The sequence below is a fragment of the Camelus bactrianus genome, chromosome X (genome assembly GCF_048773025.1).
Source record: "Camelus bactrianus isolate YW-2024 breed Bactrian camel chromosome X, ASM4877302v1, whole genome shotgun sequence".
NCBI classification, from domain to species: domain Eukaryota; kingdom Metazoa; phylum Chordata; class Mammalia; order Artiodactyla; family Camelidae; genus Camelus; species Camelus bactrianus.
The window spans coordinates 16,857,325-16,883,170 of NC_133575.1; the positions used below are offsets into that span (position 1 = coordinate 16,857,325).

The 25,846-nt window shown below is 42.0% G+C and overlaps 1 long non-coding RNA gene across 16 annotated transcripts in view; it reads left to right on the top strand.

Moving 5' to 3' along the window:
• The window catches only part of LOC123612910 (uncharacterized), a 175,725-nt gene that overhangs the window by 43,900 nt on the left and 105,979 nt on the right, over window positions 1-25,846 (top strand). For 12 of the 16 annotated variants that reach the window (XR_012504524.1, XR_012504533.1, XR_012504521.1 and 9 more), the window contains 4 exons: window positions 4,167-4,792; window positions 5,592-5,812; window positions 7,274-11,926; window positions 20,160-20,326. This is a non-coding gene — a long non-coding RNA (uncharacterized LOC123612910). The remainder of the gene's footprint in view (window positions 1-4,166; window positions 4,793-5,591; window positions 5,813-7,273; window positions 11,927-20,159; window positions 20,327-25,846) is intronic. The other 4 variants (XR_012504526.1, XR_012504532.1, XR_006720181.2 and 1 more) reach the window with 4 other exon arrangements.

A 25,846-nucleotide genomic window follows, 5' to 3' on the forward strand; every position in this document is an offset into this window, starting at 1 on the left:
CAGGCACTTGTTTTTACTTTCTTTAGCAAGGGGATCACTGCAGCTGATTGGGAAAAATAGAAGTGGCAAAGCAAACATTAGGAGGCATGATGTCATCTGGGTGGGAAATTAATGGATGCAGTAGTGGCTAGACTCTGGACAGAGGCGATGTTTTGCTTGTCAATGTATCCCCATTGTTTCCCAGCCGATATAGAAAGTCAGCATTAGCCCCTTCAATTCTTCTAGGTTATATTTTAGCAATGAAGTACATCAACATTGGAATTTTAGTGCAGTGATGGTTAATCTCTCTGATTTATGTTAACTATTTGATTTTTTGTTATTTTTGAAGGGATTGGGTGGTCATGTGGCTAGTTGCCTAGGAAATCTTGTCTACTTACCATCACATTCTTTTCTGTAATCAGTGTAAGTAGCGGAGGTTTTTAGCTGATATGTGTATGCAGAGTAAGGAAAATATTGTAAGAAAAGGAAGTGAATGGTACACACATGAATGTGAGGGCGGATGTAGCAATGAAATTAGAACTGCTAGCTGAAATAGTTCACTGAGACACTGCTGAGGCTTTAGAATGTTGCAGGGGGTCTGGGATGCAGGGAGCTGATGGTACAACAGGTAGCTTACTTTGGGTAGCTTGGGCAGTGAGCTGGCTGGACTGGGACCCTTCTTTCTCCCAGCAGGAGGGTCTGGGTCCTCAATATTTATTTGCTTATCCTTTTTCTATCCTTGCTTGTAAAATTATTTTCTAAAAGAGAAATCTGATCATGTCTCATTTGTTAAAAAGGAAGTGGGCTCTAACTGCCACTCAATAAAGAAGATAACTAAATGGCAACCAAATAAAAAGCAACTTATCTATTTTTATTCATAAGATTTACATAAATATGGAAACAGGCTGTATACTATATGAAATAAGTCATTATATTTCTCAGTAATGGAAAGAGAGAGAGAAAGTTCTGGCAGTATTATATTCCTAAGTATAAGACTCAATTCAGCCTAGTTACTGTTGTTTCGCCCAGTGGGATTGGCCGCTCCCAAGCTCGGTTTCCCACTAGTGGGTCCCATACCTGGACAAAGCTGGCTGTAGCTTCCCATGGGTCCCCTGAGGCTCCAGATACCTGCCAGTTGGTGGTTCCAGGCAACTCCTCTAAACAACCGGGACCCAGATCTAGTCAGTTTGCTGCCCAGGAGTGTGTTTGTATTCTCTCTGGCAGGACTACTTTCTCACATATTTGCTGTAAGATTGAGAGTGAAAGGCCCAGAATCGTTTTCCTGGAATGCAAACCCCTGCCCTGTCCCTGGGCTACCTCTCCATGTAGGTTATGAGAGGGAGGGCATTTATGCCCTCTCTTCTCTTATGACCCTGGCCTTGTAAGTTTCCGCTATCTCTGTATGGTGTGACAGTGTGGAATTTGTTCTGAGCCTTTTAACACAACAGATGATAACCACAAAGGGACCTACCTGGCACATCAGGTGAGGAGCATTCCTATTGTTCAGGAGGAAAGGGTCCCTGGATGTAGGGGATACCCCTCCTGAGGTTATGGACAAGGTACCTGGAGGGCTGGTGAGCAGGGTCATGTGGGACAAGGGAAGGGCACTGGATGACCAGAGTAATCGTGAGTCACCACAGCCGCTGAGAGGGCAGGCCAGGCTCCTCAACCCAGGAATGAGCAGTGTTTTAGTAGCCTCATGGTTCATCTGATGTTGACTGGGACTTGGAGAAGCCAGTCGTTTGGAAATTCTGGAGTGCTGGACCCGCTGCCGTGAGAGCAGAATCCTGGGTGCTGAAGGGTGGCCCCAGGTGGTGAAGCAGCCTCCCCTCCTCCCTCAATAATCTGAAAGCCTTGTGCCCTAGGAACAGAGAATGGAGAAAAAAGCCTCACCCAGGATGCTCTCTGGGCAGCAGGGCATCCTAATCATACCACCGAGGAGGTGTTTGGAAAAAAAATCTAGGACAGATAGAAATGGAATATTACCAAGAAAGAGAATAAGCCTCCCTCCAGGCTAGCGCCTCACTTTTGGCTAGAAAAATTGCCAGAAGCTTGATTGCTTGTTTCTCTCTGTAAAGCTGAATAGTGGGCAGCAGGGAGGGCTTAACACAGGGCCCCTACTGCAAAATAAATTGCTACAGTGAGAGTATTGGACATATCTTGTGCCCAGCCTCATTTCCTCTTGGCCCAAGTCTCTTCCTGTGGTGGCAACCAGCTATCTGCAGATGGAACCTAACAACATCTTGCCTTAATGAGCTGACCTAAGGCTTCCCTGCAGCCTCTGTGTTCTGAGGGTATGCACAAACCTTAAGGGAGCTAAGCCCCAGGGGAAAATCCTTGATCGCTGGGGAATGGCAGTCAGTAGGAAAATATTGGTCCCTAGGGCAGACAGTCCTGAGGTGCATTCTACGTGACCCCTCCGGGGATCTCCAGAGAGACTGAACTCCAGTTGCTCACAGTGGTGACAGCTTGCTTAATAATGTGCCCTTAGATTGGCTTTGCAGCCTCTCTGTTTCACTCTTCCTAGTATCCTCATTTCTGTTCCTTGGGATCACTTTCTAAAATAAACAACTGATACGCAAGCCATGTCATGAGAGCTTTGTCTCAGGCTCCGCTTTGGGGGAGAACTAAAATCTGAAGGTAGGAATATGCCTGTCTTACTGTAGGATGCAAGATTAACAGAGCAGATCTTTTGGAATTCTGAACCTACTTGGAGAGAGACCACCATATTGGGAAAGTCCCTCTCATGCAGGATTTTTCAGCATTAGCACTGTTGATACGAACCCAATAGTTCTTCCTTGTGGAGGAAGACCTGTCTTTTGTAGGATGACTAACAGCATCTCTGGCATTTACCCACTGGGTACTAAAAGCACCCCTTCTGATTGTTAACACTCAAAACTATCTCCACACACTAGCAAATGACCCCAAGGCACAATTCATCCCTGGCTGAGAAGCCCTTTTCTAGGAAGCACAAATCCGTACTGCATGTCTAGCAGACCATCCAGGTCTCAGGATGTCTCGTATGGAATAATAGGAGGATGGGGGACTTGTGGATTCCCTTTTACCCCCAGAAAAGCCTGTTTCTTAACTCATACCATGTGGCACTGTGGAAATCCTGCCGAACTCTTGGCACATAACTGACAGTGGTTCAGAAAGTGGTTTCCATAGCTTGTATGAAAGTGGTGAGCATGAAGGGATGTGCGTGTGTATACATGCGTGTATACACATGCACACATTTGCATACTAGCTCAGAGAACCTGTAGACCCCTTGAAGACCATCCATGGACATCCTAGTCCACAAATCCCAGGTTCATAATGCATGTGCAGGGAGAGTGTTTTTTCCCCTAGGAAGTCTTAATAAATTTGGATCACAGAAGTGGTCAGTTCCACTTACCCAAATGTGTACGCACATCTGGATTTTGAATCCCTAGATAGTGTCCACCTCAAGTAGGAGAGGTTAATCTCCTGCAAAAGTTTTACTTTTCATTGTTGTGTGGGAATACGTCTTTCTCCCAAAAGAAAACTTGGCCTGCCCTAAATCACCTGCCATCAAAGGGCTGTTCAACCTCAAGTCATCCCCCTGCCCTTCCTCTCTAAGACCACCAGATACTCCTATCTTGGACTTTCCCATGGAAGATGATTGATTCATTCTGAAGTGGCCTGGGAGAGTTTATTTTCATTACTAAATACATAATGAATCACCAAGAATTAAGTGCGGTATTTGAAATTAGGGATTGAAAGATCACAGTGAGTGGGGGTCTGGGGCATGGGAGGAGGGTGGGAAGAGGCATACTTAGCAAGACTCTGCCATAGTAGTGGTAGGTTGCTTTGCAAGATGGAGTTTTAACCTCTCCTTAATTTTTTTCGGTTCCTGGTGCAAAGAAAAAAATTACAGCCATAGCCATTATATGTTCTAAAAGCTAAGACTTATGGAGCACCATGGTAAATATATTAGCTGTCCACCAAGTATTTGTGCTTTTCCTTCCATGGTGTAATAATGTTGTTGGAAAGCAGCTGCCCAGCCAGAGACTACATTTCCCAGACCCCTTTGCATCTAGGAGTGGTCATGTAATTGAGTTCTGGCCAATTAAATGTAAATGGAATTGATTATACCATATCCATACCTAATCCTTAGAAGCTTCTCAAGGGATCCTGTGCTCTCTCTCTCTCTCTCCTCCCATTGATAGCTGCATGGCAACACCCAAGGTGATCTCGGAAGCCACTTGTTGAAGAAGGCAGAAGAACCACCTTCCCGCTGAACCTTGAGTGACTACCCGGAGCAGTGTCATCCTTTCCTACTTTCAGCCTCTGAGTGGGCTTCTCATGAACGAGAACTACACTTCTCCTGTGTTAAGCCAGTTAGACTTTGGGGCTTATCTATAACAGCAGCTAATGTTATTTCAACCAAGTGAAGCACTTAAAAGATGCCACATTAAGTTTATGCACTATCTGTTATACTTCTCATCACATTCCTATTATTTATATATTTATATATATATATATATATATATATATATATATATATATATATATATATATATACTTATATATATATATATCTGTATATCTGAATTTATACACATATATACCTAAATTTATATGCATGTACACACATATATATCATACACCTAAATTTATAGATAAGACACTAGACATAGAGAGCTTTTGTCACCTTCCTAATGTCACATAGTAAGTAAATGGCTGAACTTGGATTCAAACACCAGTGGTCCATCTGCGGAACCTGTTTCTAAACACACTCCCACGCTATTCCAGTAGAAGTACAGCTGTCGCTGAGGTTTCATAACACCTTAAGGTGAGTTCACATGTCATCCTGTTTCATATTCCAAACAGTTAATCATTTTTCACCTCTCTGGGATGTTAGAACGTTATGTGAGAATTTTATTTTTAGACACCAAAGAGGGGCTCACTGCTCTGTGATAGAGACAAATCTATCTCATCCTCCCCAAGACTATGCTGGTTCATGCTTTTTATAGTATGTACAGCTGCAAATCAGCCAAAGCATATCCTAATTCAAATGAGTGTGATGAGGACTTCATTTCTTTAAAATTAAAAAAAATTAATTTTAACATATTTTCTTTTTTATAACTGACCAATAAAATTGTATATAAGATATACAATGTGATGATTTAATATACTTACACATTGTGAAATGATTACCACAATCAAGATAATTAACATATCCATCACCTCACATAGTTAACCTTTTGTGTGTGTGTTGAGAACACTTAAGATCTACTCGCTTAGCAAATTTTTAGTATCTAATACAGTATTATTAATTCTAGTCATCACGCTGTACATTGAATCTCCAGAACTTATTCATCTTATAACTGGAAGTTTGTCCCCTTTGAGCAACATCTCCCCATTTCCCCCACCCCTAGCCCCTGGCAACCTCCATTCTACTCTCTGCTTCTGTGGTTAGACATTTTTAGATTCCATATATAAGTGAGATCATACTGTATTTGGAAGACTTTCAATTTCTGAGTGAAACTTTAAAAGGTGTCAGAATTTTAAGGAATGGAATGTATTATATCCCCTTTATGACAGATTAAATATGGTTACAAATTATGTGATTTTTTTTTTTCTATCAAAAGGTGAGCCCTGTGTCCCTTCTCCTTGAATACGGGCAAGCTCTGTGACTGTTTTGACCAAGAGACTATCGTGGAAGTGACACTGTGGTAATTTCTGGGGTTAGGCCAGAAGAGACTGCCTCATCCTGTCCCTCAGACCACCCTTAAAGCCCTGAGCTGATGAAGAAGAAGTCTAGAGGGGGCGTCTCCACTGTCTTCCTGGGTTGATACCATGTGGAGCAGAGGTGAGCTGCCCTCCTTTCCTGAATTCCTACAAAACTGTGAGGAAAAGAAGACCTTTGTTTTGAGCTACTACATTTTGGGGAAGTTTGTTATGTAGCAATTGATAACTAAAACAACTATAATGAAGGTTAGGATTTATTTAAGACGAGACTAAGCTTAAGATTTAATCAGCAAAAGGAAGAAGAACTTTATCTATGGACGGTTTTAAAAATCTCACAGTTATCTGTAAAGCAAGGAATCTAATTTTATAAAAGTGAGAGTTTGAACAGACATAAAATCCAAACCCAGATGGTGCCTCGGGAGAGGTTGGAAATGAGAGAAAACATGGCCCCCAAAGACCTGTGGAAATAGTAGTCAAGTCCCCAGAATTCTACTAGAAAACAAAGGCAGGACTTTGCTCTACCCCCTTTAGTTTGCTCCCCAGGGAAAGATTTAACACATGAACAGCTAAGGACAAGATCTCTTAGCTCACATCTTGTGGGTGTTTCATGACTATGGCTCCATTCTTCCTCTGTTTTGTAATGATGGTTCCCCCAGAGGAGTGTCTTGACTCCTAGAGTCACATTTTCTGCCAAGAAGTCTTTGGACTTCTTGAATTTTTTTAAACTAAGGTTCCCAACATCTCAGAGATTGTTTTCAGACGCCAATAAAACTCATCCTGTAATTATCACATTTTCAGTTTGAATCATTATTATCCCATTTATAATAAATGTAGTGATAAAACCATTTATCTCTAAGAAATATAAAACTTGGAATCATTCAAGCAATAACACAGTCTTATTGGAAGTTCTCAAAAGGCCACAGTAACAATCAAGGAATCGAATATTATGTGGCTATTAAAAAATAATGATGAAGGTCTCTATATCCTGAAATGGAAAAATCTCCAGGGTATATTATGAGGTATTAAAAAAAAGTATAGGACAGTGGGTATAGTATGCTATCTTCTGTGTTAAAAATGAGAAAATTATAATGCCATATTTCTCTTTGCCTAGAGCAGTTCTGGAAATATATTTGAGAAATGAATTAAAGTGTTTACTTGTGGATTTTAGGGGATAGGGAACTAGACTAATGTGGGACAGCATGGGAGAGAGAGTTTTCTCTATGTAGACATGGAAATACATAAACATACATGAATACGTATATATACATAGACGTGTTCAATCAGACGAATGTATTATCTTTTGAAAAAATCAATATATATGTGTCTATGTATAAAATGTAAAGATACTGTGGCATATTACTGAATGGAGATGTTACAGTCCTGAATACGTCAGCTTTTTATCTTTACCTTCAGTTTTTCTTTCCCTCTAGTTGTCCCTATGAACATAGGGGAACAGAGCTAAGAAGCTATGGTTTTAGCTTCTTCAAAGCCCCAGATAAAGTATCATTAGTTTAGTACCTTGTTCTAGGATCAGATGAGTCCTGTTGAAACTTGCAGGTGTTTACCTTCCCTCCCTCCACAGGGTTCATATGGAGGAAGAGACATCGGACACCAAAGGGTAGCATAAAGGCTTTTCCAGACCTCCCTCCTCATTGTCATTGGCTACCTCACACCTTCCACATGGAAGAGAGTTGACATTTCTCAGTTAAGTGTTGTGCAAATCCAGATTTGGGCTCTCTGCAGCTCCCCTTCCCCCATCTTATTACCTCTCCAAAGCTCCTTTTCTGTAGAAGTTCTGGAGCTAATATTGAAGAAAATGCTTGCATGAGCAGGAAGATATTTTCTCTCTCATAGATCTTTGTTTCTAGCTGCCTGTAACTGAGAGGGCTGTGAGTCATGTAAGCTATAAAACCAGGTGTGTGGTACTCAGATAATGAATTTATCTGGGTTATTCCTTTCAACACATTCAACCCAATGTTCCCCTTCAGACTATGTAAGGTTTATTAACCAGCTGCTGTCATAATAATGCTGCATAGCAAACAACCCAAAAACTCAGTGGCTTATAACAAGAGGCACCTATTCTCCTGTTCACAGGTCTGTAAGTTGATTGTGGTTTGCTGGTTAGAGCTGGGTGGCAGGTTGGCTGGACTTGGCTCCAGGTGGTGGGTTGGGTTCAGGTGTGCTCCATGTGTTTCTTTACAGAGCCCAGGCTAAAGGAGTGGTGGCTATCATGGTGTGGTCTTCCTGTCAATGAATTTTGTCATGAAAAAGCCAAGCCCAATTCCACAAGCACATTGGTTGTACATGTAAGGCCTTGCTTGTGCCATGTCTTCCAACATGACATTGTTCAAAGCAAGTCACATGGTGAAGTCCAACATCAAGAGGTCAAGGAAGTATAGGGTATCCACAGTGGGTGGGGGCGGTGAGGGCAGTGAAGGAAGCTGTTGAACAATAATCTGAAGTATTACTGAAGGTCATGAAGTTTCCCTGTGGATTTCAAAGGGAACAAAGCAGTGCTCCTCTCCTCTCCTTGTAAATTTTCTCTGTGAATTGAGAACAAGGGTTTTAAGGAGCCATCTTCCATTCCATGCTCAGCTCCAGGAGGCCCACTTTTGCCCTCTGGAGTAGAGGTTTCGTTTCCTTACATGTTTATTTCCTCCTTGTTATATTAGTTCCTCCTCTATATATTCTTAAAATGTTTATCTACTCATTAAGTTTTTTATTCATAGCTTATCCATATTTTTTCCTTCACTATCCTACACTTTAAGAAGTAATAGACCCCAAATAAATCAAGCCAGAGTTGTTTATCGAGAATCTGATGTGTTCAGCCATATTCTAGTGTTGTATTACATACAGAAAAATGTTCCTACAATTCCCTACCCTTAGGAGCTCATAATTGAGTTTCTAAATTGGATTAAATATTGAACTGTCTGATATTGACCAGTGTGATAGTCCACAGGCAAGAGGAAATTTTCAAGGTAGAGCTAGTTAAGACAAAGGTGGACCCTGAGGAATGAATAGACTTTTGCATAGAGAAAAAGAAGGAGGAGAAGGAGGAGGAAGGGCACTACTGGAGAGTGGAACAGCATAATCAAAGACCCAGAGGTAGGAATGGGCCTGGGCTGGAGTAAGGCTGCTGCATCTCCAAATGTATGTTGTGTAAGGTTTCAGCTTTCATACTTAGACATCCATAATCCAGAATGAAGAGAAATAGAAGTAGGCCAAGGCATGCCTGGATGTGGAACAGGTTCTTGTAAACATGACTTTCTTGTCCATTTCCTAACTGCCATTGTGTGGACCACCAGGCAGGGAAGCCTGCACCAGGACAGCTCTCGGTCACATGTGCTTCTGGTGATAACATCCAAGCCACTTGTGCCTCACTGGCCAGGACCACAAAATCATCTTTGGGTCTAAGACCCCTGATCTCTTAGGTTCCCTAGACTGAGGACTGTGCTGCCTCTTGGCCCCTTGAGGGCTGACTACCACCCAAGGACTGGCCATCTTTCTTCTTTTCCAAAGCCCTCTTGTAGGTGAAAATACCTACTTTAGAAGGTAAGTAATATGTTGTCAGATAGAACCTTACTGAGGAGACACATTAGGGTTATAAGCAGGGGACAGGGTACCCGCATTGGGCTGGAGACTTGGGCATACTGACGAAGATTCTTTGCTTGACCAAACTTTACTCAGGCTCCTGAACCTTCTCTTAGGCCCATGTGCATTTACATTTAATGTCCAGTTTTGGCAACAACCCGGGCAAGTCAGTTTAACCAGAACCAGCCCCTCCCACCCTCAATATCTGATCACCCTCAATATTTGAATGGGTTCCTCATCCTCATTCATCCCCCAGGTGATATCTGACCACCTTGGCCTGTCTCCAGCAAGTGTCCTGTTAGGTGGGTTTAGCTAGAACCTCCCTTGCCCCCATGTTTCTCTTAGTAATTTTCCATCCACTGACTCCCTCCCTGTTCCTTGGTTATAAAATCCCCCTTGCCCATGCTGTATTGGGAATTGACCCTGGTTCTGTACTGACGTCTCTTTTCTTCTGTAGCAATAGTCCTGAACAAAATCTGTTTTTACCAATTTAACTACTGTCCAGCTTTGTTTCTTCTTCTGACAATATGAAGTAGCCATGTCACCGTGAGGAGGTCAGGTCAGCTTTTCGAGATTCAGGCTCCTCATCTGTAAAATGAGGGTGGTTGTGGTATGTCAGTAGTTTTTCACTCTGGCTGTATACTGGGATCACTGGGAGAGATTAAAAAACATCCCAGTGCCCAGACTCCACCCAGATCAATTCAGTCACAGTTTTTAGGGGTAGAACCTAGAGGATCTGTACTAAAGACAAAATAAAACAATAGTAACAGTGGAGTTTAAATGGGGAGCCATTTTTTTGGTTTGTTTTGGAGGTAGTTAAGTTTATTCATTTATTTTTAAATGGAGGTACTGGGAATTGAACCCAGGACCTTGTGCATGCTAAGCATGCGCTCTACCACTGAACTATTCCCTCCCCACCAGGAGCTGCTATTTTTAGTGCTCTTAAAACCTCTACTACCTTTAAGGTTTCATGATTCCATTGGATAGCTATAATTCTAATGATAGATGGTATAATTATTGGCAAAATCAAGTAAGTGTGTATTGTATGCCACTGTGCCAAACATTTTATATGCATTAACCCCACACAAGTTGTACTGCTCTTAACCCATTTTGCAGATGAAGAAACTGAGTCATGGAGAGGTTCCAGTTACTTCTTCCAGGATTACATTGCCGGAAAGTGAAGGTGTTGGGTTTGAATCCAGAAGTCACCTATCTGACTATTTGACTATTTCACCAAAACTAAGTAAAGGTCACCAAAATAACGCCAGAGGAGACCAAGCTGAGCCTGGTTATTCTTGGCGGGCGCACATGTGGGGAGGGAAGTGCTAAGTCAGGTTGGAAAGGTAGGGTAAGGCCAGCCTTGCTCCTTCCCCAGACTCATAGCCAACACTTGGAGTCCTTTTAGATGGAGCCATTAATTCACTCTTCAAGACATGTCCTTTGGGTGGTAAGTTCCTGCTGTGCCATATTTTGTTACTTAAAAAGAACAGGTAAAAGACTCAACATGGAATATGAGACAGATGGCCTCTGCTAAGGGATATTTCTACTTATGAAGCGGGCTTGCCAATTTCCAAGGCTGTGATGTGCTGATAATTCACACTCTCTTCTTGGCTTGATTCCCCAGCCCATCTCCCCGCGCCTGCATATTTAAAGCAAGGCCTATCAGGGGAAATTTGCAGGTAAAAGAACTCCACTACTTGGTGAGCTGATGGTCATTGACCAAATCTCTTAATGCACAGAGCTCTTCGGTTGGCTTATGAATGCACTTTTGAGAGGATTAACTGAAAAGCATGTTTAATGGGGGGCAAATCATTCTGTCTCAAGCATCACAAGTGGGATCCAAGTGTTAGATCCTGGAAAGCTTTCCTGGGAGGAAATGCCTGTCACAGTACACCACAGAGGTTCCTTATTGTTGTTCAACATCGGAAACGCCACAGTGCATACATTTGGGCATTTAGTTCTTGTTTAGCAGATTTCTGAAGAAACATAGTGGTGAGGAGAAAACACTGTAAATTAAGCTGTCAAGTCCATGAATTTAATTCCATATAAATATGCATATACTCTGTCATTAAAAGCTGAGCGATGCTCTCAACCGCGGAAGGAGGCATTTTCTGTTAGTTTGTAACGCTGGTTTTTTCTCTTCCAGAGTTTGCTTTTTCAATCTTAACATACGTTTCCTGAAATTTGAAGGATTCTGTGATCAGCTTGCTTGCCTTCATTTCTTCATTTATACATGCATCCATTCATTCTGTTAAAAACAAGACAACCAGCCCAAAATGGAGTGGCTTTATGCTAAGCCCCATGTCCCCAAACTGAGACTTAATTACAGCTTTGGTTCTCCCAGAAATGAAGTTGCCAAGTGCAAGTTTGTGCCCGACGCACAGTGAGTCCAAAGAAACCGAAGTGTTGGCCTTTGGAGCAGGGCTGAGCAAGGAGGTTGGGCTGCTTGTGCTCAAAACCCACGAACTCCCTGATTGTGTTACCTGAAAAACTGGGTTTGCCCCTTGGTGGCTGTCGAGCCAAAAGACACAACCAGGCCAAAGATCAGAAGAAGGGAGGAGTCGTTACTGGCAGCAAGTAAGGAGAACACTGGGGATCATTCCCAAAGCAGTGTCTCCGCAGCAGCAAAACGGGAAATTTGAAGGTAAGGGCATGTGAATATTCATGAAGGGGCTTGAGCAGAGGAAAGTTCAGCATAGAACTTGGGCAAAGGTTGAGAAAGTCCAAGTTTTAGTGGATTGGAGTCATGAGGGTCAGAAAAGGTCAACATCCTCCTTCCATCCTCCACCTGGGCGGGGGCCTTAGTTCCTCCAGAACTGAAAGTGTCAGGTTGTTACGTAAAATCCCTTGAGGAGGAACTTGGACTCTGTTTTATTGCTGAACTTGTTTCTTGACTGCTTTTCCTTTGTTCCTGCATTCCCTCACTTCCCTTAAGATCAGGAATTGCTGAGGTCTGTTCAAGTACAGCATCGTGGCCAGGCTTAGATCACAAAATGACTCAGGCCAAAATGGTTTCTCTTATGTCAAGAAAGCCACGCCTGGTTCTCTTTCTCCGGGGACCCCTTACCCTTTCTGCTTACAGCAGTTTTCAGGGAAGGATTTTTAAAGGTAAAATTTGGGATGAAGGCTGCAGGGTGTGTGACTTTCTTCTGATTAGTTGGTGGTGAGGTAATGGGGTGGTGTTCCAGGAATCTTGTCATCTGGCCTGAAGTTACCATCCTCCACCTGGGTTGGGGCCCTTAGCTCCTGCAGAAGGACTCAAAGATATTGTATGTATATTCCTTGAGTTGGAACCAGGACCCTGCCCCTCGGCTGCGCTATTGTTTCTTGACTGCTCCTCCTTGGTTTCAGCCTCCCCTCCCTTCCCTGATTAGCAACTGTTAGAATCTGCCCTTTGGAACTCAGGGAGGGTCTAGGAGGCTGAAGCCTTTTCCCTACAAACAAGAAACAGGGGACACAAAAAGGCTTTTATACTTGGGAGAGCCCCACAGGGTCCTGCTCTGTTTCACTAGATTGGATGTTGTCTGATTACAGTTGATTTTTGCTCAGATAAGCTCTTGAAGATTTTAATATGCCTCAGTTTATCTTTTAACAATTCTTTTATTGACCCTTTTAACAAACATTTATTGAATGCTGCATGGGTGCCAGTGCCGCCTTCATGTTTCAGTGTGGCCGGGACAATTTTCCTGAAGCTTGGATAGTATTTTCTGCCTACATTCCCTCCCAAAGATGAATAACCCTGCATTTTCTACACTATAATTATCAAACGTGCATCTTTTTAGTCAACTGGCATTATAAAAGACACAACATTGAAAATGGCTACTTAATTGCAGCTTGTAAAGTTAGCCAACCTAAGTTAAAACACTTCCTTTGTTCACCATTTGATAACTCTGATAATGGCTGGCCTTCCTCTCTCTTAACTCGTACATCTTTTGAAAGGGAAACCTTTGACTCCTTTTTCTCATCTGCTTTCTGTGGTACTTAACCCTCCCCCCCCCCCCCCAGCTCCTCATGGCTTTACTGCTCTGTGACTTTGCTTTGATCTAAAGTCCTCCTGTCTTCTTCATTCACATCAGGACTGCAGCTTCCCTCTCAACCTGGGTCTCCATCAGCAGCCGGAGGAGGAGTGCTGTGGTGGCGGGGCAGGGGGGACATGATGACGCAGCATCTCCGTTCCTCTCCCCTCCCCCCTCCTTTCCCCAAATCTATTTCTCTTGCTTCCCTCCCTCTCCCCTCCTCCTCTCTCCTTCTACCCTCTTCCTCCCTCCTGTCTTCCCCTCTCTTTCCTCTTGTTTACTTTTCCACTAGGCAGAAAAATAAAAAGAGAAGAAAAAAAAGCCTTACACAAGGTGTTTTAGATGGATAGAGTAATTTTCTCATTCGCTCCCACACCCTTTTCTTTTCCCCTCTGTAAAGGGAAAATGACCTCATTCCTTTTCATTTGCCCACCTCAATCCCTTTCCATCCAGATTTACTTGTGCGGTGGGAGAAGTGGACTGGCTACAACTTCACTTACAGATAGTACTTGGCTTGGTAGTCCTAGCAAGGGGATCCCTACACCAAAATTTATGAACCACCTCAATAACAGAGTTATTTAGAAACAGCTTTTTTTCTTTTTTACAGATGCTCTATCATTCACACAGAGCAAAACACCTTAATGACATTTAAACACTGTTTTAAAGTGAGATGTCATCTGTTTTCCTTACACTCATTACCACTGTTAGGATGTTTTCCCAGCAGTATTGCTGAATTTGTGTTGATGTATCCACATGCGGCAACTCGGCTCCCCTTGAGACCAAGGAGACATCCTGACAAGGTGGCAAAGAAGTGAGCTAAAAGGACAGCTTAAAAATCACTAGTGTGGAATTTTAACTCAGTCACTCAAATAGGTATATCGATAGCATTTGGTCATGTGCTCATCAGGAAAATATCTGTGAATAATCTGGATGTACAATGCACGGTTTAAAATTTCGAAATAAAATAATCCAGGGTTGTAAACAGTGTTTTGACTATTGACTAAATTTTAATATGCCTGCTATTGAAATCTTAGTCAATGGTTTAAATCACAGATATATTTTTAATTTGAAGTGGCACTTTTTAAAATGTGATATTTCCTTCATGGGCAAATTTAAAAATCCTTGTAAACTTTAAAACATTACACTTGAATGTGACTACTCATCTTTAACTTTTGACTCTTTTGATTTGCTCTGAGAGAATGTGTTTTAATGAAATAACTAGAAATGCTATAATTAAAGTACTCTGTTCCTTTGAGTCACAGTTCTTGGCACAGAGTGGGTATTCATTAATGTTATTTTCATTAAAAAAAAACTCAGTGAAATTATTCCTCTATTTTGGGGAAAAAATATTTCTAAGAAGTCTATAGCTTTTTCTTCAACTGGATAACGCCACGAAAATAGAGAATGTCTTCAACGCCAAGAGATCCCCTAGTTCCCCTGAATTTGCAGTGTTCTAGCACAAAGGAGAGAACAAAAAGGGAGCATTTGAAACTGTCAGAATCTAAATGACACATTTAAGGTACATTCATCTGGCACAGTAACACTTTCCAAAATTTTTTTTATCACACTGCACATATTCAGTTTCCATCATTTTCAAAATGTGACATTTTAATATAGGATTTTATGACTGATTTTTTTTGCCCATTTATAGACATCTATCTTGAAACTGTACAAGCAAACTCTGTCTTCCTTTCAGGGATTAGATTTGAAATTTAGATTAAGCTCCTGTTAATATCATCCCCCCAACCCTAACACACACCCCCGCCCCCAGCACTATTGACACTTTGGGCTGGATCATTGTTTGCTGGGGGTGGGGGGCTGTCCTGTGCACTCTTGGGATGTTTAGCAGCCTCCTTGCCCTCTCCCCACTGAAAGCCACAAGTATTCCCTCTCCCCAACAGGTTTCAACTGCTAAAAATGTCTCCAGATGCTGCCAAATGTCTCTTAAGGGGGCAGAATTGCCCCTGGCTGAGAACCACTGGTCTAACTGATCTCCTTTCAAGACACTGCTGTCCCTATGGCTCCCCCTCCTCACCATTTTACTTGTGGACCTGCTGGGATTATGTCCTTTCTGCAGCTCCCTCCTCCTCAAACGCTAAGCTCCTTTGAAGCACATGTCCCCATATTACTTGCCTTGCATTCTATTGCTGACCTTTTGTTGCACCTGCTGACATCCTGTCGCCATCTCGCTTTTGACGGAGATTTTAGCCCATGGCTCGCTCCTGCCCGCCCCTCCACTACTACTCTGGTGATGACTCTTCTGCAGCTCGGACATCCAAGGAGATCTCCCCCTCAAACCTCTGGTCTCTAAGTTACTTGATCTTCCAGAGCCAGGTGAAACCCAGACCTCTGCCCATTTTCCTTCTGAGGACCTGAATGTTACCAGAAAAAAAACCACACAACCTTGCTGCTGGCCTCCCTTCAAACTGATGACTGTAAACTTCAACTTGCTTGACCAGTATGGCCTATTTCCCTGCTCAGTCAGCTCTCCCCTCCTCTGAGACACCTGTTTCTTACCTTTTCCTCTTTCTGCCAAAACTCCTTCTCCTAATGCCTCCTGTCAGTTCTCACTCTTCTTAATGATCTCACTTTTTAATGCACCGAGAAAACGGAAATTCTCAGAAAAGGACAGCCTCGTCCATCCACCACTAAGTCGACTCACTTACTTGTAGGCATCTATCAGTTCTATGCTTTCCCTTCCCTCCTGTCACAACTAGTCCGTTACGCTCCTCTCTGGGGTCAACCTGTCCCCTGAGCATCCTCTCCATTCCTTTCCAACTACCTGAGGACTTTGTTCCTTCACTTATTTCTCTTTTCTTGTGCATCATAAATTCTCCCCTCTTTACCATTAACATGTGAACATGCTGTAATATTTTCCATCGAAGCAAACAACCACAACATGATCTCTACGTTTGGTCATGGCTCCATCCCCTGCTGTGTCCTGTCCTCTCCTTTTGCCCCCTTTTCTCTCCTCCTCTCCCCTCCCTTCTTCCCTTTGCCTTCTCCATCAGTATTTACTCTCTAAAGGGCTTCAACCAGTCCCATGACTTATAAGACCCCTATATACTAATTATTCCAATTTATTTTTTTAAGATATATGTATAGTTGTATTTATTTTTTCTTTTCTTTTCTTTTTTTAATTGAGATATAGTTGATTTACAATGTGTCAGTTTCTGGTGTACAGCATGTGATTCAGTCATACACATATATACATATTCTTTTCATTACAGGTTATTACAAGATACTGAATATAGTTCCCTGCGCTATACCGTAGGATCTTACTGTTTATCTATTTTGTATATAGTAGCTTGCACCTGCTAATCCCAAACTCCTAATTTATCCCCCTCCGCCTCTTCCCCTTTGGTAACCGCAAGTTTGTTTTCTATGTCTGTGAATCTGTTTCTATTTTGTAAATAAGTTCATTTGTCTCCTAATGATCCAGTTTTTATCTCTGCCTTTTACTTGAATTTCAAATGAATATATCCAGCTGCTTATATGCATATTTACTTGGATGTCTTACCGGCATCTCCAACTTACCACGTCCAAATATGAACTTCCAATGAGCCCATAAAGCCTTTACTTCTCCAGTGTTTGCCCTTCTTATAAATCTTAAAAGATGCTGAAAATCCAGAAATCATGTTAATTTCCAATTTTACTCCCAGTCTACGTTCTTCATCCACTCTTGCTGGCTCTACTTCCAAAGTAGATCACAAATCTAACCTCTCTCCATTACTCCCCATTATTCTCCGCCTAGTCTAAGCCACCATCAAATTCTGGACGATCACAAGAAGCCCCCGAACTGGTTTCTCCGCTTCTCCTTTTACTTGCCTGGAGAATTTTCTTCACATATCAGACAGTCACTTTTGAAAAGTTGTAAACCAGATTATGACCCTTCCCTGCTCATAATTCTTCAATGGATTTTCGTCCCAGTTGGAGTAAAAGTCCATGTCCTACCGCATCCTGGGCCAATCTGGACCTTGCTGAATTTATTTCTTATCACTCTCCTCCTCCTTCACTTTGATCTGGCTGCACTGGCCTTGCTGTTTATCAAAAACACCAGGCTTATTTTAGCTCCTGGGCCTTTGCACTTGTTTCCTCCCCTTCTGAGATCTTTGCCTGTTTGGTTCCCTCACCAGGCAGTGTGGATATGTCACAGGTGAAAACGAGTACAACATTAATTGCCATGAAAGTTAAAGAAATGTGCACGTTCATTACACTTGCCTTCCCGATAGCCCATGTTAGATCATTAATTGAAAAGTATATCTTGGTCATTGCTAGCCATGGCTCGGGATTCTGTTATTCAGGTAGCTGTTCCCTGATCCTGAACATAACAGACTCTCAATGCAACAGAACTTAGACCACTTTGAGAACTTTGCCTGTGCTTTTGTGACCTAAATCAAGCAATGATCAATCCCCGAAGAGACTGTATAATTCACTTCTTAGCCAATCAAATAATTCTTTGCAGAATCCTGCCTTATTTGACAAAAATTCCTCTTTTGACCTTATTCAGCTCTTCTTCTTGGGGCGGTTCACCAAACCCGCTTCGGTATGACACCATTTCCCCTTGCCTGGTAACTAATAGACTCAGCTTTGATCTTTTGGCTCTGCTGGTCTGGTTATTTCAATGTGACAGTGCTTTAATGATTTAATTTTCTTCCCCCGCATTGTTTTAGGCTTTTTTCTCTAACATTTTTGGAGCTCTGATACTTAACATTGGTTTCTGTTTTCCAAAACCTCTTGTGGGAACATAGTGTATTCCTTTCTGAGAGGAAAGATTCTACTGACCTGGATTAGGGACAACTATGCGAGTGATTTAGGTAGTTTGTTCTTCTGAAAAATTATTATACAAAAATCCATCCCCAAAACTCCATCAAATCTGAATCCTTTGCAGGCAATCCCTGAACTAACCCCCCCTCCAAACAAAACAAAGCAAAACCCCTAAACTTTAATTACTATAGCTATTTATTTTGGTTCCTCTCTGTGGGTGAGATTTACATTAATTAGCGTATAATGAAGCTTGCCCTTCCAAACAAATTTATTCCTTTGTTTGCATTCATTTGAGCAAACCAACCCCACTGTATGTGAGCAGCCAAAGGGAGGCATTGAAAATGGCTTTACAAGCCAGACCTCCAGACCTAACCTTCCGGCCCTTCTCAAGACGCTTGCAGCTTTACCCGCTTGAGATTTGTGAGCGGAGACCTGTGGGGTTTTTGTGGGGTTTTTTTTTTTTTTTTTTTTCTGTCTTGTTGTTTTCCTACCTACAGAAGAGACACATTTTCTCGGAAAACATTTCCTTCTCTGCAGCTTTCTGGTTAGTATTCAGGCCACCACCTCTGTTATCAGACGGTGGCAACAAAGCTTTTCCGCCTGAATCTTCTGCAAGGTGGCGGGGGAATGGATTGCACAGTAATGAGCTGTTTTTGCAGGCTTCCTTCGGGAGCCTTTTCTTATATCCCTTGGCAAGAGGAACTAATTCAAAACAGCAACCCAACCCTTGGGCATCTAAAATTCACAGAAATTCAGCTGACTTGACAGTAAGAGGGTCTCCCTGAAAATCAGTGCTGTAAATCAGAGCTTCGTTCTTCAAGGGGAGGGGTGGTTAGGGGTTTTCTAGAACCTTATTTAAGTCTTTTATCCCTATCACTGTTTTCAAGCCAACTGAAGATGGTAGGGAGCGTGCTGCGAGCGGCTTTTCTTTCCAGATTATGCTATTTCATCCTCTAAGCAACATGAAGCCAGAGACTCAGAGCATTTCCTCCCAGAGAGGCAATCATGGACTGTTTTACTCTTCATGAACTTGACCAGATAGATAGCCTAACCCAGGGCAGGGCCAGGGAATTTTCTCTTTATACCTTCTGTAGCTAACCCAGTGCCTGGCACATAGTGGACCTCAGTGTATACTGGATGCATGTGAAATGAGTGGCGGATGGGCGTTGGCCGCACTCTTCTAGTTCCATCACGATCGCTGCTGCTGTCACTTTGCCTGTGTTCCGGATGTTAGTTACCCTGAAGGTGCTTCCGTTCCTTCTGGCTCCAGGCTTTGCTCCTTTTCTCTCTGTGTCCAGTGGTTAGTTCTCCTTTTCATCCAGTCTCTTTTCCCTCAGAGTATGGTCATGCTCCATCTCGAGAGACTTCCCTGCCTCCACCGTGAGAAACTTGCTGAAAACACACACATACACACACAGACAGACACAACAGATATACACACACACGGACACACACAGATAAATCCTCTTATGGGCCAGTCTCCCACTTTCCACATTTCCTCAGTCTTTCTTAGGTTCCAGTTTCCTTCTTTCTGGCCCTTACATCTCTCCTCCACCCTCAAGGGTCTCCTCATTCTTTCAACCCAGACTGACCCTCAGTAATCCCAGCTTCTGCCCTGACTTCGGATTTTTTCTATCCTCCAATTCTGCCCCTTTGGTGGGTTCCACCCCTTCATCCACTTTGTTCCCTTTGTTCAGTCTGTTTTTTTAAATTGTAGTTTAGCTGATTTACAATGTTGTGTTAGTCTCAGGTGCACAGCAAAGTGATTCAGTTATATAGATATTCTTTTTCAGATTCCTTTCCATTATAGGTTATTACAAGATATTGAATCTACTTCCCTGTGCTATACAGTATGTCCTTGTTGGTTATCTATTTTATATATAGTAGTATGTATCTATTAATCCCAAATTCCTAATTTATCCCTCCCTTTTCCCCTTTGGTAACCATCAGTTTGTTTTTCAGTGTCTGTGAGTCTATTTCTGTTTTGCAAATAAGTTCATTTGTATCATTTTTTTAGATTCCACATAGAAGTGATATCATATGATATTTGCCTTTCTCTGTCTGACTTACTTCACTTAGTATGATCATCTGTAGGTCCATCGAGTTGTGAAAGGGCTGGCACTGGCCACCTTCTGCTCTCCTGACATCTCTTGGGTCCCCTCTTAGGAGTCCTCTTCAAGAGAGCCCTTTCCTTGAGGATTGCTTTTACCCAGCTAGCCAAGGGCACTCAAGGTGCCTGCTCATTGATCAACCTTGAACAGGTATCAATATATTTTATTTTATTTTATTTTATTTTATTTTATTTTATTTTATTTATTTTTTTATTTTATTTTATTTTATTTTATTTTATTTTATTTTATTTTATTTTATTTTATTTTATTTTATTTTATTTTTTTAATATATTTTAATTAAGAGAGTTCACAGGCCTTGGGCACAGTCTTCATTTACACAGGACTGCTCACTGGTTTTTGGCTCCCGCCCAAGGATGAATGATTTTTCTGGGGGTGGTGACAGTCCCGTCTGTGCAGCTAGCTGTGTGTCCTGGGTTAGTGTATCTGTCTATCCACTTGTATTTTGCAGGACTAAACTTTAGACTCACTCAGCTCACCTTTTTTCTCTTTCCAAAACTCTTAGTCATTTGCAGCTGCTGCGCTGTCTTGTTGCTCTGCTGTCCAAGAAGCACAGTATTTCCCTAAGCACAGACCATGTTCGATTTTCCCCCGGAAAGCGATGAAGAGCACAAGTTCCTCTGTTTTGTGCCAATAAACTGCATAATCACCTCTCTCTCTCTGACCTTAGTTGATTGTTACTTCATTTTCTTGTTTTCAAGTGGGGAGAAGAGGAGTACATAGAGTCACAGTGCCCAAGATAGCTTTACAAACTCCCCAGAAGCCCCTAAAACAAAGGTCAAAGTTTTGAGGCCAGTCAGATCCATTAGATATTCTCTAATTCTTATTCTCACTCATTCTCTGCTTCTCATACACCCCAGGGTCTTTGCACTTGCTGTTCCCTCTGCCACATGTGCTCTTCATCCAGATGACCACCTGGCTATTCCCTTGCTTCTTTCAGCTCTCTGCCCAAGCATCTCCTCTTCACAGAGGCCTTCCCTGACCAGCCACTGTAAGGTGGACTCTTACTTCCACCCTGATGCTCCCTCTTCTCCTTTCCCTGCTTCAATTCTCCCGATACCACTCATCTCCACCTGCCCCCTAACTATTTATATACAGACTAGCTGTTTAGTTTTTGTGTGTGCATCTGCCCCGGCAAAAGGGAAATTCTGTGAGGGCAGTGTCTTGTTTTTTGTTCACCGTTGTACCATCAGCACCTAGGACACTGCCCGACATAGCAGATTCTCATAGCAGTACTGAACGTATGACTGGATGGATGAATGTAGAAATAAGGCCCCCAGTACTGTCTTCTTTTTACATAAATTGTCTCCGGAATGGACATGCAGGTAAGAAGTCATGAGTTATAGGGGTTTGAAAAAAGATGGATCTCTGACCTATCTCTAAGCCTGTGGGGCTAGTTTCTCTTCCCTCGGAACTGCTATTTCCAGAAACCATAGGAAAAGATTAGAAAAAAGATAACTGATAAAATTCCTTTCACTTTCATTAGCAGAAACCTTTGTATCAAATAGGCAAAGTAGAAGCTCTCTATTTTGGCCTACTGAGTCAATATTTGAATCTCAGGATTCACCATAAAACTCCAGATTTTTACAAAGAAAACTGGGCAAGGCATTAAGTGAAATCCAAGCATTCCTTGCCTCCATTATTAATATTACTTCCCCCGAATATACCACAAGCCACGTGTACACATCTTGTTTTCAATAATGCCACTTTTTCTTATATATAAACTAAAGAATAAGAATATATGTGTATTATATATGTGTATATATCACCGTCACTTTCACACACTAATGTAAGTAAAAGGAGGGGCAAAATTTGTATAATTTTTTTGTTGTTATTGTTATGGTCAACCCTCTCTCTCTCTGGAGACTTTGGATAATTGAAATACAGGCTAGATTCAGCAATTAGTAACTATTCTTACCAATAAGTTGTAATGACCCACTTATAATCTTTTCCAGTCTTACCATCTTCTTGGACTATCTACAGTTAGTAGTTCTGAAACCTGTCAGATCACTAGACCTGCCCGAGGAGTTAAGCTTGAGTTTCTCCACCTTGGCACTGCTAACTTCCAAGGCCAGCCCATTCTCTGTTGGGGGTGGGGGTGCTCTCCCATACATTGGAGGATGTTTTGCACCATCCCTGGCCTTGACCTACCAGTTACTAGTAGCACCCCTCTCCTGGTTATGACAACCCAAAACTGTGTCCAGATGTGGCCAAATGTCCCCTGGGGGCAAAATCACCGCCCCCATGGTTGAGAACCACTGAGTTAAAGCAACAAGACAGACTCGGGTTAGGGGTGGGGGTGCCTGATTCAGTAGGGTCCTGGGAACATGTGCTCTAACGCATTACCCCAGATCAGTGCAGTGTTCAGCCCAAGTTTAGAAGTTCTGCTCAATGTATTCTCCCTGGTGATGACAACACACTCCTCATTCTGAGGTCCTGGCCAGGATCCAGTTTCCAACAAACAGCAAGTAGAATGTCAGAAAAATAGACGTTCGGAGGAAAAATAGAGGAAAAGAAGTTCTTGCAATTTCCCTTCCTCCGTTCCCTTTCCCTGGGGAGAGAGGCACTGATTCTGACAAAAGCCAGATTGTCAAGTGATGATGGAAGCCATCTAGCTCCACCTGTGAAACAAAGAAAGAAAGGGGAAGGGAAGTGTGTGCTTTTATCAGTACATGGGCACCTGGGCACTCTGATGCCACAGGGGAAGCCCAGGCCTTTTGCAGGGAAGGCTGCACTAAGAACAAATGCTGGGCAGTGCAGTGATGGATTTTAGTGTGGTCTCCCGGGAGGCGGGCAATCAACAGTCTGAGCTAAGAATCTTAAAGGAGACTGGCGACCCTGAATACATAAGTCTAGCATGTGACCCTTTAGCCATTAATTTTGATGTGGCTCTTTTTAAGCCTCCCTTCCATTCTTGTGCATCTCTAAATTATGACCCGGCACATAATGGTCCCTGGTTTTTTGTCTCTGAAAGAGGATGATCAGAGTCAGTGTTATGGAGATGTAGGGCCCAGATACATCTAGATCATCCTTACGTATAATGCCTCTCGTTTCTTTCTCTCTTTTTTGTTTTCTTATAAAAATGTGGGATAGTAGTTATTTATGTTGAAGTTGAACTATATGAAATCTCCATTTTCATACATTAAAAAATGATACACAGTCTTGGCAATTTCCTGTAGTGAATCATAATTTTTTCTGTATCTCTTCCTTCTCTCTGCCTCCCTCTCTCTGTGTCTGTCTCAGTCTCTTTTCATGGCTCCATTCTCTATTTTCTTGTCTTTGCAAGCACATGTGTATTACTCCAGATACCAGCTGTGAAGGTCAATAGATAATACTGGGAAAAAATTAAGAAAAAGGAGAGGTTTCAGATTTCAATAAGTGTTAATTTGAAAACCCACTGATGTACTTCATATATCTGGAGGGGAGGTCCTGTGGTCCAGCCAAAGCAATGGCATATGAAATTCTTGATCCTGCAGAATCCTGCAGGACCAGTTCTAATGAGAATGTGAATTTGTTTGTGTCATCATTCCTGCAATGTGAATAGTGTTGCTTTTTTTCCCTTTATTTAGGCTCTTAGATTCAAGGGGATTTTCTGGGTGTGGGGATGTAGTATTAGAGGCATTGTTAAAAGAGCAGTGACCTTAAGATCCTGGGGGGCAAAAATCTCTATATAACGCAATAATGCAATACCCGGATGGACAGGCTTTGTTGTACTGTCCCACTGATGATCCAGGTGCCTGGTATCCAGTTTCCCATCAAAGTTTGCCTTCTGAATGAGAGGTCTGACCCTTGCAGCATCTTTGCAAGCTTCTGTAAGTGAATCTGGTGGACTGTCCTTACCCCATCTGCCAACCTCACTTTGGCTTCCTGGATCACAAATGGAATTGGTCACCTTCTCATAGATTACACCTCAAGTCACAGCACCTTTGTTCCTATGTGCATAACATGCGTTCTTTCTCTTTAGTTTTTAAAGATGCAACAGCTTTGAGCATATATAAAGGCTTTTGGAAAGCAGCCATTAGAAAAGAGATCAAATCAAAGTGTGGGAATAATAGTGTAGGTTCTTAAGACGGGGAGCAGAAACAAGGTCCAGTTCCAATACTTTAGATATGATGTTTGACAAGTGCAAAGAAGAGCAGAAATGTCACTGTCACATTTTCTTCTTGTCAGTATCATTTGGGATGATGGGGATTATAGTCAGAATGGCGATTTTGAGAACCTTGCAATTTTTTTGATTCCATCTATCCTTCTTGAATCTCATACTGTGGAATCATGTCAAACTTTTACTCAAATCTTATTAGGGTCAATAAAGTCAAACCAGTGGTTATTTATTTAGCACATACTTCAGGTTCAGGATGTGATAGGTGATGTGGGGGTTGCCACACAAGACGTGATTCTGCTCTTGAGGGATTTATAAGCAAGTTGAGAAAACTGAAAACAGTTAAATAAGTCAAAGAAAAGATATAAATCTCTTGAAGTGCTAAAGACAGATCACCAGTTCCTTATCCAAAATATTTAAAGCCAGGACTTCAGGATTCAGACCTTTTCCCTCATTTTAGAAAGGTAGTATGGTTCGTAGCCTGTTTAATACAAAACCATTCTAGTGGGGTAGGGTCACAGCCCCCGATAACCAAACTATACATATAATAAAATAGATACCGAATAAAAACAATATGTAATAAATGAAGACTGTTAGTAGACCAGGTTTGTTGCCTAATGAATTTGAACCAAACCTAAGAGAAAAAGAAACGCTGTTTCCTGAAATGTTTCAGGTTCAGAACTGTGGAAAGGGTGCTGAACCTGTTGTGGGTATTGACTAATACGGGGGAAGGACGTAAGTATTTATGGTGTAGGAAGAAACTCTCCAATTTTTTTCAGCCACAGAATCCGAGACTCAAACCAAGGAGTAATTTGCTCAAACGCTTACAACTCAGCATCATCTGGAAACTCGTAAGACACAAATTTCAGGCCCCACCCTACACGTACTGAATCAAAAACCTTTGGGTTGGGCCCCAAGTAACCTGTGGTTTAACAAGCCCTCCAGGTGATTTTGATGCACGTTGAAACTGTGAGAACCACTGACATAGCAAGTACGTGACTGAGAGTGCCCGGATTCAAACTCAGGTGTTTGTGATTCAGAACTCGATTTTTTCGGTGCTATTTCCCTTGCTCTCAAAGTAGAGAAAAGCAAGAGACTGATGTGAACTCACATACAGTGACTTCAAAGAAGGTACATTGAAACATGCTTCACTTTAATCTGACAGAGAAGAGCAAAGTACTTTTGTAATGTACATCCCTATAATATTAGCTTCTTCCTTAATTATAGCAGGAAGAAAACTAAGCATTGATAATTCCCTGTTTTATTTTCTCCATGTTAATATCTCGAAGATGGTACAGTTTATTTCATAATTTCTTTAAGATCAAGGTCATAATTTAGCTTAATTCTGAAAATGAAGAGTTAGAAGCTTTGTAAAGAAAAAGAGGTTCTCAAATACTCCTAAGATGGTTATTGACCTATTTGATATCTTTGATATCAGCGTGTTTTACTGCTAAATTGATGTGTCTGGCTTTTCTGCTTTCAGAATTCTCAAGTTGACAAACTTAAGAAAAAACTTTTGCACGTAAATGATGGTTGTTTGTGTGGTCCCAGCT